The following is a 14,847-nucleotide window of genomic DNA, read 5'->3' on the forward strand; positions in this document are numbered from 1 at the left end:
CGATCTTGAGTTAAGCTTTAGTTTAATGCCTCTATCAATATGCAAAAAGCTGGAGATCAGAGAACTAAGGCCCACAACAATCTCATTGTAATTGGTTGATCGATCTGTTAAATATCCTATGGGCATACTTGAGAACATCCCTATCAAAATAGGCAAATTCTTCATTCCAGTAGACTTTGTTGTCCTTGAGATGGAAGAAGATGTTCAAATCCCTATCATCTTGGGAAGATCATTCTTGGCAACCGCCGGAGCCATCATAGATGTCAAAAATGGGCGACTAACCCTCAAGGTAGGAGAAGAAGAAGTGAAGTTCAACTTGTTTGCCACAATGAAACACAAATTTGAACCTGATGAATGCTTTAAGGTTGGCATAATTGACAAACAAGTTTAAGAGGAATTTCATAAGACACATCCTAAAGATCCTCTTGAAGCATGTATTGTCCACAGCCACACAGTGGATGATGAAAATACAGAAATAGCAGCCTGTGCACAACAATTAGCAGCTTATTCACCCCTAACCTTAGCTAAGGCTTCCGAGATGGAGAAGTTGAAAGAGGAACAAACCAAAGGTAAGCTCCAGGAAAATGCCAAATAGGTAGAGCTTAAACTTGTCCCCTCCTCGCTAAGGTATGCATTTCTGGACTCAAATTCTAAATATCCTATTATAATCAATGCTAGCTTGTCTAAGTTAGAAGAGGAAAAATTGTTAAGAGAATTAGGATACATAACAAAGCCATAGGGTATAAAATAGAAGACCTGAAGGGAATCAACCCTTCGATTTGCATGCATATGATACCCATGGAAGAAAACAGTAAACCCACTATCGAACACCAAAGAAGACTTAACCCAAACATGAAATGTCACACCTCACCCCTCTGTAAGGCATGACATGATCCCGTAGAATACCTAATGAACTATCGAACTTCACCTACCGATAATTCATTAAGTACACTACAAGGGATTTTAAAACAATTTTCTTACATTCTAGAAGTGGTGAGCATTTTGGGAGGAATTAAAAACCATTTATTCAAAGTTTAAATACTAGTAAAATTTTTTGTCCATTTTAATTTTGTCGCAAATTTTATAAAAATTTGGACAGAGTTTCGTTTGTATTTGGAGAAAATAGTTCTTCAAATACCTAAAAAAAAAAACACTTCCAATAATTTTCTCAACTCCCAACCTTCAATAAATCTCAAATCAATTCTATTCAATTCACTTCAAAATAATTCCACAATCCAAATCAAAATTTATCGTCTCAAAATATTTAATAACTTCATTCACAAGGCATAAAGTATGAAATTCACAAGTACAAATATTAATTTACAGAAAGAAATCCAAAAATAATATTATTACAATTTATTTTACAACTGCTCAACTTTACATTGATACATATAACATTTCTATATTTACATCAAAATTAACTATGAGGGTATAAAATAATACTCGTACAAAAAGACTGGTGTAGTCCTCAATTCAATAGCAGCTCACTCTGTTGCTTTCTCCTTACTCTTATCTGCGACAGCAAAATAAGCTATCGCTAAGTATAAAAATACTCAGTGGTGCACAATAAAAATTTAAAATACGATACATAAATCATTCATTGCCAAAACACAATTTAAATATTTCTCAGTCATATTTCACAATTATCAAAACTCAGAATAACACAATTTAGTCAAATAATTTAATAAACACAGTGTTGCCAAAATCATATACAACTTAAGCCATGATACAAAATTTCCGATCAATGCCGTGTTGTACACCACGACAAAGCAATCTACAACCCCATTAATCGAAATCAATGAGGGAGATGGCTAGCTAGCTTATGAGTACTCATCCAATCTCAACCTCAACTGGCAAGCCAGAGAGGGAGGAAAATAAACGATCTCAACCCCATAGATGGAGGAGGAATAATGTGATATTGTAATGCTAAGTGTGAACACAAAATCAATTCAAAACAATTTATTTAAATAATTTATAAGAAATCTGATCAATTTCCAAAGTCAGATTTGCGATTATAAAATGGCAATATAGTACATAATTAATCACAGAAGTTAAATTTTTTAGAATAAAATATTTAAACTAGAATTATTGTGCACAGACTTGACGTGAGTCGCCTTTAGGCCTTGACTCAGTCTCTCCGAATTTCCAAGTCTTTTTCAGCTGAAACACACAGTTTCACAGTGTTTCAGTACGATAGCTTAGCATAAATCCAAAAATAAATTTAACTTCACTTTTACCTAGCTCTAACGTGCTAAATTCGACGTTCTCGAAGTTTTTGTGTTTCGGGTTACTATTCACTACACTATTCAAGTCAAATTGTTGACTTTATAAGGCTTAATAGGTATGGGAACTCCAACGTCACCCACATACCACATTTTGGTCATTAAATTTGTTGGTTTTAGTCATTTTCTCAAAGCTTAAGTCTTTTAGGCAAAATTGTCAAATTTACAGTTTTGGTGTCCCTAGTTGCATTGTTCCATTGGTAATTTTACTGTTGGTATTTGGCAAAACTTCCTTCGTAGAAAATGTTCCTTATTGTCTTAAGTTTATTCTCATTTTAGAATCACCCCAATTGGAGTTTTGTAGCTCAAGTTACGGGCATTTGAACCATGGCTGCCAGATTAGAAACAACCAAGATTTTCTGGGCAATTTTGGTGTTAGCAGTTTTGGGTCACCAATTTGGGGTGGCCAAATGACTTGGTTGCTGGAAGAATTTGGGTTTGTGTTCTTCATGAAAGTTTTAGGTCTATATCTCACCTAACCACTGGCAAAATTTCAGGTTATTTGAATCTGCCTAGCTCAAGTTATGACCAAATGAACAAACACTATTCATTTAGTCAGTTTGTAAAGGGCAGCCTCAATTTTCCAACTTTGGTCAATTTGTTTACTAGGTTTTGGTCACTTTTTGGGCATGATTCCTAAATGAAAATTGTCTCATCTTATGTCTATTTTCATCCCCAATTGGTCTCATATCAATTGGACTTGTAAAATTTCATTTTTGGTCCTTCAAAGCTGACTTGGTCATGCTACTGAACACTCCCTCCGAATTTAGCTTTAATTCCAACCATTCCAACACAACTCATTTGGTCACAAATGACCATTTTTCACTTCACAATAGGTCAAAGACACCATTTACTCATTTCTCACATTTTTGGTTCATAAACCCTAAGTCCCAAAACCCTAACTTACTAAATTGTTGTATTTAACCACATTTAATGCTTTTAACTATAATCACTAAGCTAATTGTGGTTTATATACTCATTCAAATCCATCAAACCATGCAAATCATACTCCCCTTCAAGCTGGCCGAAATTTCAGTTTGGTCCTCCCCACATATATATATATTTTTTATTTTAAGTTCATTTACAAGTTCTTGATGCCATACATACACTAATTAAACTAAAAATTTAAAGTTTACATTACTAACCTTAAATGAAGTCTTTGATCTTCACTTCCTCTCAATTTTCTTCAATTCTTCTCCTTCTAATCTTCCTTCCAAGATTTGTTTATAATTTTTCTTCGAGAAAATTAAAGGATTTATGGTGGAATTAATATTTAGGAAGCTTAAAAATAAGCTTTCATGGAGGAAAAGTTTGAGAGAGAGCTTGGGAGAGAGAGGCGGCAACTAGGGAAGAAGATAATGAAATTTATTTTTTTTTTATTTTCCTTTCTTTATTTATTTTGTCTTATGGAAGACCCCAAAATCCCATTTAATTTAATTTATTAATTATTACTTTTATGACATCATGCATGAAGTCATGCATGATGTCATCTCCCAACACTTTTTCTTTTTATTTTTTTTATTTTTTTTATTAGTTCTTTAATTTAATTCCCAACTCTGAAATTTTCTTTTCTCTGATTTTATTTGACAGTTAGGTCAGGTGTCAGCTCTCGGGGTCAATTGACCAAATTGCTCCTTGCCGGTTCATCCCGGTTTGCAAATAATTCAATATTTCTTCTGGCTCCCTAACCTAATTATTTGACTGACTTAACCGTCCTTTTTTATGATTTTCTCTTTTCCACTGTGTTTGTAAGGGTCCTAAGGATCGCAGCGTCACATGTTACGGTAATTTGAGTTTAAAATGACTTCGCAATCGTTCTTGAGAAGGTCACCCATCGCTGTGACTCTCGGCTCGTTTAACCTCTTATGTTCTGTTTTTCTTATTTATACTTAACTAATTGAACATTACTGATTATTTGTATTTATGGCTTCTCTAATTGACTTAAGTGTGGTTCTAATCCCCTTAATTGTCCGGACCGACTCCGGTCACCGGAACAGTGAAATATACCAGGCTGTACCAATAAGGGTGTTACAATTCTCCCCCCTTAAAATAAATTTCGTCTCGAAATTTTACCTGGTATCAATCTCTGAACAGCTGTGGGTTCTGTCTCCTCATGTCGTCCTCTCGTTCCCAAGTAGCCTCCTGGCCCGAATGATGGTTCCACAACACTTTTACCAATGGTATCTGCTTGTTCCGTAGCTGCTTCACCTCATAAGCCAGAATCATTATGGGTTCTTCTTCATATGTGAGGTCTGGATTCACTTCAATTTCTTCTAGTGGTAGTACATGAGATGGGTCTGATCGATACCTCCTCAACATTGACACATGAAAGACGTTATGTATCTTCTCCAACTCTGGGGGTTGTGCCAACCGATATGCCAAGGGACCCACTCTTTCCAGAACCTCATATAGCCCAATGAAACGAGGACTCAGTTTCCCCTTTCTGCCGAATCTCATAATTCTCTTCCAAGGAGAAACTTTGAGGAAAACTTTCTCACCCACTGCATACTCAATATCCCTTCTTTTCAAATCAATATAGGACTTTTGACGGTCTGATGCAGTCTTAAGTCGAGCTCTGATTACCTTGATCTTCTCCTCAGTTTGCTGAACAATTTCGGGTCCAATCATCTTTCTTTCGCCCACGTCATCCCAACACAATGGGGTTCTACATTTTCTGCCATACAAAGCTTCATATAGAGGCATCCCAATGTTTGATTGGTAACTATTGTTGTAAGCAAACTTAATCAAAGGCAAGTGTGTATCCCAACTGCCCTCAAACTCAATCACATAAGCCTGTAGCATGTCCTCCAAGATCTGAATTACCCTCTCAGACTGGCCATCTGTCTGTGGGTGGAATGCAGTACTGAAGTTCAATCTAGTTCCTAGGGCTCTCTGAAGACTACCCCAGAACCTAGAAGTGAACCTAGGATCTCTGTCTGATACAATGGATACTGGCACTCCATGAAGCGTCACAATCTCATAGATGTACAACCTGGCCAATCTGTCTAAACTGTAGTCCATTCGGACTGGCAGAAAATGAGTAAACTTAGTCAGTCTATCGACAATGACCCATACTACATCATGACTTTTATGTGTCCTCGGAAGTCCCATCACAAAATCCATTGTTATTCTTTCCCATTTCCATTCTGGCACTGGTAGTGGATGTAACAACCCAGTGGGCACTTGATGCTCTGCCTTTACTTGCTGACAAGTTAGGCATTTGGAAACAAACTCTACCACATCTCTTTTCATACCCATCCACCAGTAATGCTCCTTTAGCCCTCTATACATTTTTGTACCACCAAGGTGCATGGCAAAAGGAGACTCATGTGCTTCTTTCAAAATGATCTGTCCCAAATCAACATCATTAGGATCACATATTCTGCCCTGATATAGCAATAGACTATCATCTCTAATTGAGAATTCTGGTTTCTTGCCCTGCTGGACTTCTTCCAACAGCTTCTGATACCTTTCATCATTCTGAGCAGCCATTCCGATCTGATCAATCAACACTGGCTGTACATGCCATGCAACTGCTGTTTGCCCATCATCATTAATCTCTAAGCTGGCATGCAGTGATCTTAACTCATGCACCAAAGACAAAGGAGTAACCCGTAGACTTGCCATAGTCTTGCAACTTAAGGCGTCAGCCACAACATTAGCTTTCCCTGGCTAATAGTCTATTAGACAATCATAGTCTTTTATCAACTCTAAGCATCTCCTCTGTCTCAAATTCAACTCTTTCTGGGTGCCCAAATACTTCAAACTCTTATGATCTGTGTAGATGTAGCACTTCTCCCCATACAAATAATGTCTCCAGATCTTAAGAGCAAACACAATAGCTGCAAGCTCCAAGTCATGTGTCGGATAATTCCTCTCATGCGATTTTAGCTGGCGTGATGCATAGGCAATGACATTTCGGTCTTGCATCAATACACAGCCTAACCCATTGTGAGAAGCATTACTATAAATTGTATATTCTTTACCTGGTGTAGGTAAAGTCAGGACTGGAGCCTCAGTCAAACATCTCTTCAATTCATCAAAACTCTGCTGGCATTTGTCCGTCCACTAAAATTTCACATCTTTTCTAAGCAGCTTGGTTAATGGAGATGCCAACATGGAGAATCCCTTCATAAATCGATGGTAGTATCCAGCTAAACCCAGAAAACTGCGAATCTCTGTGACATTTTTGGGTGGCTTCCAATTAAGGACAGCTTCTATCTTGCTAGGATCTACCTTAATACCCTCTGCTGATACTATGTGCCCTAAAAATGATATCTCCTTCAGCCAAAATTTACACTTCGACAGTTTGGCATATAGCTGTTTCTCCCTCAAAGTCTATAATATAATCCGCAGATGTCTATCATGCTCTTCTGCATTCCTCGAATAGACCAATATATCATCGATAAATACCACAACAAACTGGTCGAGGTATGGTCTGAAGACAGTGTTCATCAGATCCATAAAAGCAGCCAGAGCATTAGTTAACTCGAATGGCATGACCAAGAACTCATAATGGCCATAGCGGGTTCTGAAGGCAGTTTTAGGAATACTCTGCTCTTGTACTTTCAACTGATAATAACCTGATCTCAGGTCAATTTTGGAGAACACAGTTGCACCTCTCAACTGATCAAATAAGTCATCAATGTAGGGCAATGGGTATCTATTCTTTATTGTCACCTTATTCAACTGTCGATAGTCAATGCATAGCCGAAGGGTGCCATCTTTCTTCTTTACAAACAACACTGGCGCTCCCCAAGGTGACACACTAGGGCGGATAAAGCCCTTGTCAACCAATTCTTGCAATTGCACTTTCAACTCCTTCAATTCTGCAGGTGCCATTCTATATGGTGTTATGGAGATTGGGTCCACACCAGGCATAACTTCAATTTCAAACTGCACTTCTATTTCTGGAGGTAATCCTGGCAATTTATCAGGAAATACATCCGGAAAGTCACATACAGTAGGAATGTCCTTCAGTGCTAGACTCCCCACTTGGGTGTCTATCACATGTGCCAAGTACGCCTCACGCCCCTTCCTAATTATTTTTCTGGCCAGTGCAGCTGAAATGATGTTTGAAGGCAATAGCTGCCTCTCCCCGTGTATTACTACATCACCATACTGAGGAAGACCAAAAGTGACTGTCTTCAGTCTACAATCAATCATCGCATGATGCCCGGCTAACCAATCCATGCCCAAGATAATGTCATAATCTCTGAAGGGCATTTCAATCAAATCAGACAAAAAAGTGTCCTTGGATCACCAAAGGACAATCCCTATATAATTTATTTACCCTGACCTCCTGGCCTAATGGACTAGTTACTAGCACATCATAATCCATTGGTACACACTAAATAGCAGTAGAACACATCACACTAGCACTAACATACAAATGTGTGGAGCCAGGATCAAATAACACATGTACCTCTTGGTCAAGGATGGAAAAATTACCAGCTACAACGTCTGATGTTTCAGCCTCCTCCCTATTGAAGGAACGGAAGCGTGAAAAACACAAGATTATACCATTGAATTCAAAAATTTTCACCTAGGGTCACATGCACCATGCAAGATTTATTTTTATCTATTTGATTTCAATGATAAACAACATATTAAAACTCTTTTAATATGTTTTTGGATCTGTATTTGCCATTTAAGATTTTAAAATTAATCAGATTAATTTTAGAACCCTAGATTAAATCAAGAACGATTACACTAACCTCTTGATGTGCCGCAATGTCTGCGCTTTGAGATTCGTCTTGAGACACCGATGTTGTCCCTCTAGCTTGTCCACACCAAGAACACCTATGGCAGCCCTTGAACAGCTTCTAAAGCCTTTTCTATTAATTAGAAATTCAAGTTCTGCTTTTAAGAGATTAGAGATAAAAGCAGACACTAGAAACAATTTCTAGTGTTCTTAATTCAAGAGATTGATGGCTAATCTCTTTGAATTGATGAGAGATGAAGAGAAATAGCTGGAGAGGCTCAAAGTGGCGTGACAATTGAGAGGAGAGGCTGCTGGTTATGTTTTCTTTTCATAACCACACTTAAATAGCTAGGTTAACACATTAAACCCTAGCCACATGTCACCTTTTGATTAGCTCTAGGTTTAAGTGACCCAATCACATTGTGCCAAGTGTCAAACCTATATTTAATCTTGATTTTAATCATCTTACATGATTAAAAACATTTGGCAAGCTTATGTGTTATGCCATGTGTCACCATCTCATGGTGCCACGTGTCACACTGTGAAATGACCAAAATGCCCCTGTGTCTTAATTTTGAGTTCTTAACCCAAAATAATTATTTTCTTCTTCTAATTAATTTATATCAAATATAAATTAATTAATTAATCTCTATTAATTAATTTCTCATCAATTAAATTCATATTTAAAACTTTAAATATAAATTTAATTTATACTACACATCTAATAATCTAGATTTGGCTTCAAGTCATGCTAGGGACTTTGCAATTTAATTGCAAACCAAACCTATTTAATTAATCAATTAAACTCTTTAATTAATTAATTAAATCATATTTAAATAGGTGATAACTTGTGTATGTGTGTGACTTACTAGGCTCATCACTAATTGGCAATGAGACATGATATCAACTCTTAATATCATCAGAACTCTTTCTTACCATAAATGATTTCTCTAAATCATTTTATGAACCTCATAGACCATGGTTAACACCTAGCATAGCATGCCATGGCCACCCAATTAGTAATAAGATTTACCTTAAATGAACCTATAATCATATGTTACCATGCACTAGAATCTCTCTCATAAAATCCCAACTCAAGCCGAGTCATGGTTTATGTCAAACTCCATTTGCTATGAATATTATGTTCTCTTTTAATTCCAGTTCTTGATTAAAAGATTTTTCCCATCGAAACACTTTTCTAATAAATCTATCTGTCTGCCAGAACTTGAAACATCAAGAACAATTAAATGAACATAGGATTTTATCTCTATTTACTTAGAGGAACAGATTCCATCTTGATCAACACCTACCTCCATATATAACTAGTAGGAGCCAACACATGCCCATATACCCATACATAGTACAAGTATGAAAGCAGTATCAAACTCACACTACTTATATACAAGATAAGCTGTGCTATCTCAGTCTAAAGATTATATGCAATCGATATGATTTATGACAAAACATTGACAAGAGTAAACTCCATGTGCTTGTCATAAGCGTCACTGGTTCGGCCTATTTATCATTTATAAGTGCCTATCATGTTTGTTATATGGCATGAGACTCACCATTCCATCTTATTTATATCTCATATAAATAACTTGGGAACAAACATGAATACAATCTTTCTGGATAAGTCATGTCCTTATTATGAAGTATCCTCGATTGTGAACCTATTTATGATACTTTGTGCTAGAAATATTGTCACTCATATTCTTAACAACTTAAGAATAATATTTCTAACAAAATATCAATGGACCTTTTCTATTACACATAAATATATTATGTAAACGGAAAAGTGGAAATGCCTTTTATTAATAAAATTATGTACAAGATACAAACTAAATGATATGCTCTAGGGCATACTACTAACAATCTCCCACTAGCACTAGAGCCATTCATTACAATATCTTAGACCTATCTTCTCAAGATGTCGGTCTAACTGAGTCTGTGACATAGGCTTAGTGAATGGATCAGCTGGATTTTCAGCTGATGCTATTTTCTGCATGGCTACATCGCCTCGCCCAACTATTTCTCTGATAATGTGGTAGCGCCTTTCTATGTGTTTGGATTCTGGGTGAGACCTTAGTTCTTTAGCCTGTATGACTGCTGACTCAATGGAAGGAACTACTGTAAGTTCTGTCACGAACTTCTTTATCCAAACAGCTTCTTTTGCAAAGATCTCGATGCAAAGAATATACTCACCTCGAGTGGAATCTGCAATGCGTGCTCGCTTGGAACTCTTCCAACTGACTGCACCTCCATTACAAATGAACACATATCCAGAGGTAGACTTTCTATCATCAATATCTGATTGGAAATCAGAATCAGTATAACCATCCAATTGCAAGTCTCCACCTCCATAAATCAAGAATAAATCCTTAGTTCTTCTCAAGTACTTAAGGATATTCTTGATACTATCCATGTTCCAAACTGGATTGGATTGATACCGCTAGTCAAACTAACAAAGATATGCGATATCCGCCTAGTACACAACATTGCATACATTAAACTTCCAATAGCCAAGCATATGGAATCCGGCCATCTTATCTCTTTCTTCGTGTGTCTTTGGAGACATCTCTTTAGAAAGGTGGATACCATGTCTCACTGGTAACAATCCTCTCTTGGAATCAAGCATGTTAAACCTCTTTAACACCTTTTCCAAGTATAGACTTTGGGATAAACCAATTATTCTTTTCGCTCTATCTCTATAGATGCGAATCCCAAGAATATAGGTTGCCTCTCCTAAGTCTTTCATGGAGAATGTATTTGACAACCATACCTTTATAGTCGTCAACATACCGTATCATTACCCATCAACAAGATGTCATCCACATATAAGACAAGGAAAGTGATAGCACTGTCACTAACCTTCTTATATACACATGGCTCATCCTCATTTTTGATAAAACCAAAAGATTTAATGGCTTCATCAAAACGGATGTTCCAACTCCTTGAAGCTTGTTTCAACCCATAAATGGATCGCTTTAGCTTGCATACCTTGGAACCATCTTGGGATTCAAATCCCCTAGGTTGTTCCATGAAAATGTTTTCTTCAATGTATCCATTGAGAAAGGCTGTTTTGACATCCATCCGCCAAATCTCATAATCATAGTATGCAGCTATTGCTAATAAAATCCTAATTGATTTAAGCATGGCAACAGGCAAGAAAGTCTCCTCATAGTCTATTCCTTGCCTTTGGCGAAACCCTTTCGCTACTAGCCTTGCCTTATAGGTCTCTACCTTTCCATCAGAACCAATTTTCTTCTTGAAAACCCATTTGTTCCCTATAGGTACAATACCTTCAGGTTGGTCAACAAGATCCCAAACTTGATTCTTATACATGGAATCAATCTCGGATTTCATAGCATCAATCCATTTTGAAGATTCTATATCTGATATAGCTTCTTCATAGGTAAGTGGATCATCTCCATGATCTACTTCTTCATGAGTAGACAACTCTTGTTCTTCTTCATGAAGAAAACCATATCTCACTGGTGGGTGAGATACCCTGGTTGTTCTACGAGGAACAGCTGTAGATGTTTCATCAACGAGTATTGGTTGACTAGATGGATCTATATCCATCTGATCTGTTGATTAGTCAGAATTCTCCAATTCTAACTCTATTTGCCTTCCTTTGCCTCCTTCTTGAACAAACTGTTGTTCAAGAAATGTGGCATCTCTACTTATCACAACCTTTTGTGAAGTAGGCAAATAAAAATAATATCCAAAACTATATTTTGGATATCCAACAAATCGACCTTTTACGATCCGGTCTCCAATTTATCGTTGTTCACTTTTGATATAAGCTGGACAACCCCAAATCTTAACATGCTTAAGACTTGGTTTTCTTCCATGCCATATCTTATAAGGTGTGGAAGAAACTGATTTTGATGGAATCCTATTCAGAATATACAAAGCTGATTCTAATGCAAATCCCCAAAAGAAGATTAGCATATCAGTATAGCTCATCATACTACGTACCATATCCAATAGGGTACGATTTCTCCTTTCAGATACACCATTCAGTTGTGGCGTTCCTGGAGGAGTCAGCTGAGAAACAATGCCATGCTCTCTCAAGTATTCATCAAATTCAGTACTCAAATATTCACCTCCATGATCTGATCGAAGAGCTTTAATACTCTTTCCTGTTTGATTTTCTACTTCAGATTTAAATTCTTTGAACTTTTCAAAGGATTCATGTTTGTATTTCATCAAATACAAATACCCAAACCTTGATTTATCATCAGTAAAGGTAATAAAATAATGAAAGCCCCCTCTAGCCATTTCTTTAAATGGACCACATACATCACTATGTATTAGCTCCAAAATATTTTCAGCTCTTAGCCCTTGTCCAACAAAGGGTGATCTAGTCATTTTGCCTTGAAGGCAAGATTCACAAGTTGGAGTAGGCTCAGAGCCCAATGAGGATAAAATCCCCATTTTCTCCAATTTTGCAATCCTATCTTCTGCAACATGACATAACCTTAAGTGCCAAATATATTTTGAACTTGAGTTGGTTTTCACCATGGCATTGTATTCTTTTAGATCACTTGCATTTAATTTGTGTTTGTCATTATTATCCAAATAATAAAGACCATCATTCATATAACCCGAACCAACATATTTATTTCCAAACTAAATATTGCAAACATCATCTGTGAACTGAAATTCATAGCCATTTCTAGTCAAACTAGATATAGAAATGATGTTCTTAAAAGCATCAGGTACATATAAAATATTATCCAAACACAAAACATGTCCAAACATGTAAAAAGATTTAGATCCTATGGCTAAAGCTTCAACAGTTGAGCCATTGCCAATCCGGACTCTAATATCTTGAGAACGCAAGCTGCTATTGTTTGCTAGTTCCTGCATATCATTAGAAATGTGAGAATCGCACCAAGATCTAAAACCCAAGTCGTAGATGAACTATGAGTATCATCAGAATCTAAATAACAAGATATGGACATACCTTCCAAGGTGTATCCTTCTTGTCCTTCAGAGAAGCAAGATACTCAGGCGGTTCCTTTTCCAAAGGCCCATCCTTTTGGCAGTGGAAACACTTTCCTTTGCTTTCATCAGCTTTAGTCTTCCTTTTCTGTTTAGCTATTTTCTTAGAAGGACCAGGAATCTGAGGTTTCTTTTTCTTATTGCCCTTCTTCTTGTTGGACTTTCCAGCAGAAGAAGATGTAACCAAAGCTACCTCTTTTCCTTTATTGCCTGGCATATTCTTTTGGGCAATAACCAGCATGTTGAGTAATTCAGCTAAGGTGCATTCCTGTTTAGTCATATGGAAATTTGTCACAAAATTCCCAAAAGACTCGTGAAGGGATCAAGGATCAAATCCGTTTGTAGTTGGAAATCCATGTTGAAGTCAAGATGTTCCAACTGCTCAATCAGCCGAATCATCTTGTGGACATGATCCCCAATATTCTCTCCCTCAGACATCCTCATACGGAATAGATGTCTAGATATCTCATACCTAGCATTCTTGCTGTACTCACCATACAACTCTTGTAGGTGAAGGAGGATCTCACTAGCACTCTGCATGTTCTCATGTTGCTTCTATAACTCATTACTCATGGAAGCAAGCATGTAACACTTAGCTCTCATATCATGCTCCTTCCACCTGTCCAAAGTTTCATGTTCCTCTTGTGTGGCCTCTGGAGGTAAGGGACCAGGAACATTTGAATCTAGAACATATCCTATATGTTCAAGGTTCAGGACAAGTTTCAAATTTCTTAGCCAATCAGACAGATTTGGTCCTGTCAACCTATTGTGATCAAGTATGCTTGCAAGGATATTGGATGGTGGTGGTTGTTTTGTGCTCATTTTTATCAGAAAATTAAATGTAGAAAATAACCAGATTAATTAGTAAATGTATCATGTAATTAACCAAAATGATTATGGTCTTTTAATCAAATTGGTCCTCCCACTAACTTAGCGAATCCTACACTTCCAAAGTAGAAAACGAAAATCCTAGTTGGATGGATTTCTAGTGGGTGATTGAATTCTTATAATTCTATTGATCATCCTCAGGTACATCCATTATTGGAATTACAATAAACTATAAGTGAGCAACTCCTTGCCCATCACATCTCATGTGAGGTTCAATCCTTTACCTAGCCCCTAATGCTCAAAATCTCAGGTGCATCCATTATTGACTTATCTTGCATTTGTTAAGTTGATCCCATTGAGCCAGTAATTATGCAAATAATTTTAATGTCCTCAGGTACATCCAATATTAGCCACCAAACCATTTACATATTTACAACATCTCATGCTTAACAATTATTCTTAAGAAAATCTCTTAAATTAATTGCATCTCATGCAACTATTTAAAATTTCTTAAAATAATTGCCCCAATGGAGGGCTTATGTTATAATTACTTTAATTATAGCATTTCCAACTTAATCATTTGTTTGGAAGATTTTATAGCCATCCTAATTACTATTAAGGTCTCACTTTGCACATTATCCATTTAGCATGAATATATCATATAATTGCATACATTCCCATACATCTCATGCATTCATGGATAAGCAGTAAATATGGTATGATCATGGACTTTCTAAGGGATTCAATTCTGAGCCACCAAGAATTGAATCAGGGCATTCCTAGGTGCATTTCATTCATTCATTTTACAAGAGTTGCTGAAGGAGTACATAGTCAACACTTGATCTTTAATTCCTCCCACTGGTCCCACCAATGCTCTTGACCTCCTTAAACTTCTTGCAATCCAATATTACATAGTAATCCTTGGCATATCAAGGCGAATTTACAAGAACTTAAATAAATGAAATTAAAACCCAAAAATTATTACAAACTTAATAATACATGCCCAAAATAAATTAAAAT

Source organism: Hevea brasiliensis, chromosome 4 (genome assembly GCF_030052815.1).
Source record: "Hevea brasiliensis isolate MT/VB/25A 57/8 chromosome 4, ASM3005281v1, whole genome shotgun sequence".
Taxonomy (NCBI): Eukaryota; Viridiplantae; Streptophyta; class Magnoliopsida; order Malpighiales; family Euphorbiaceae; genus Hevea; species Hevea brasiliensis.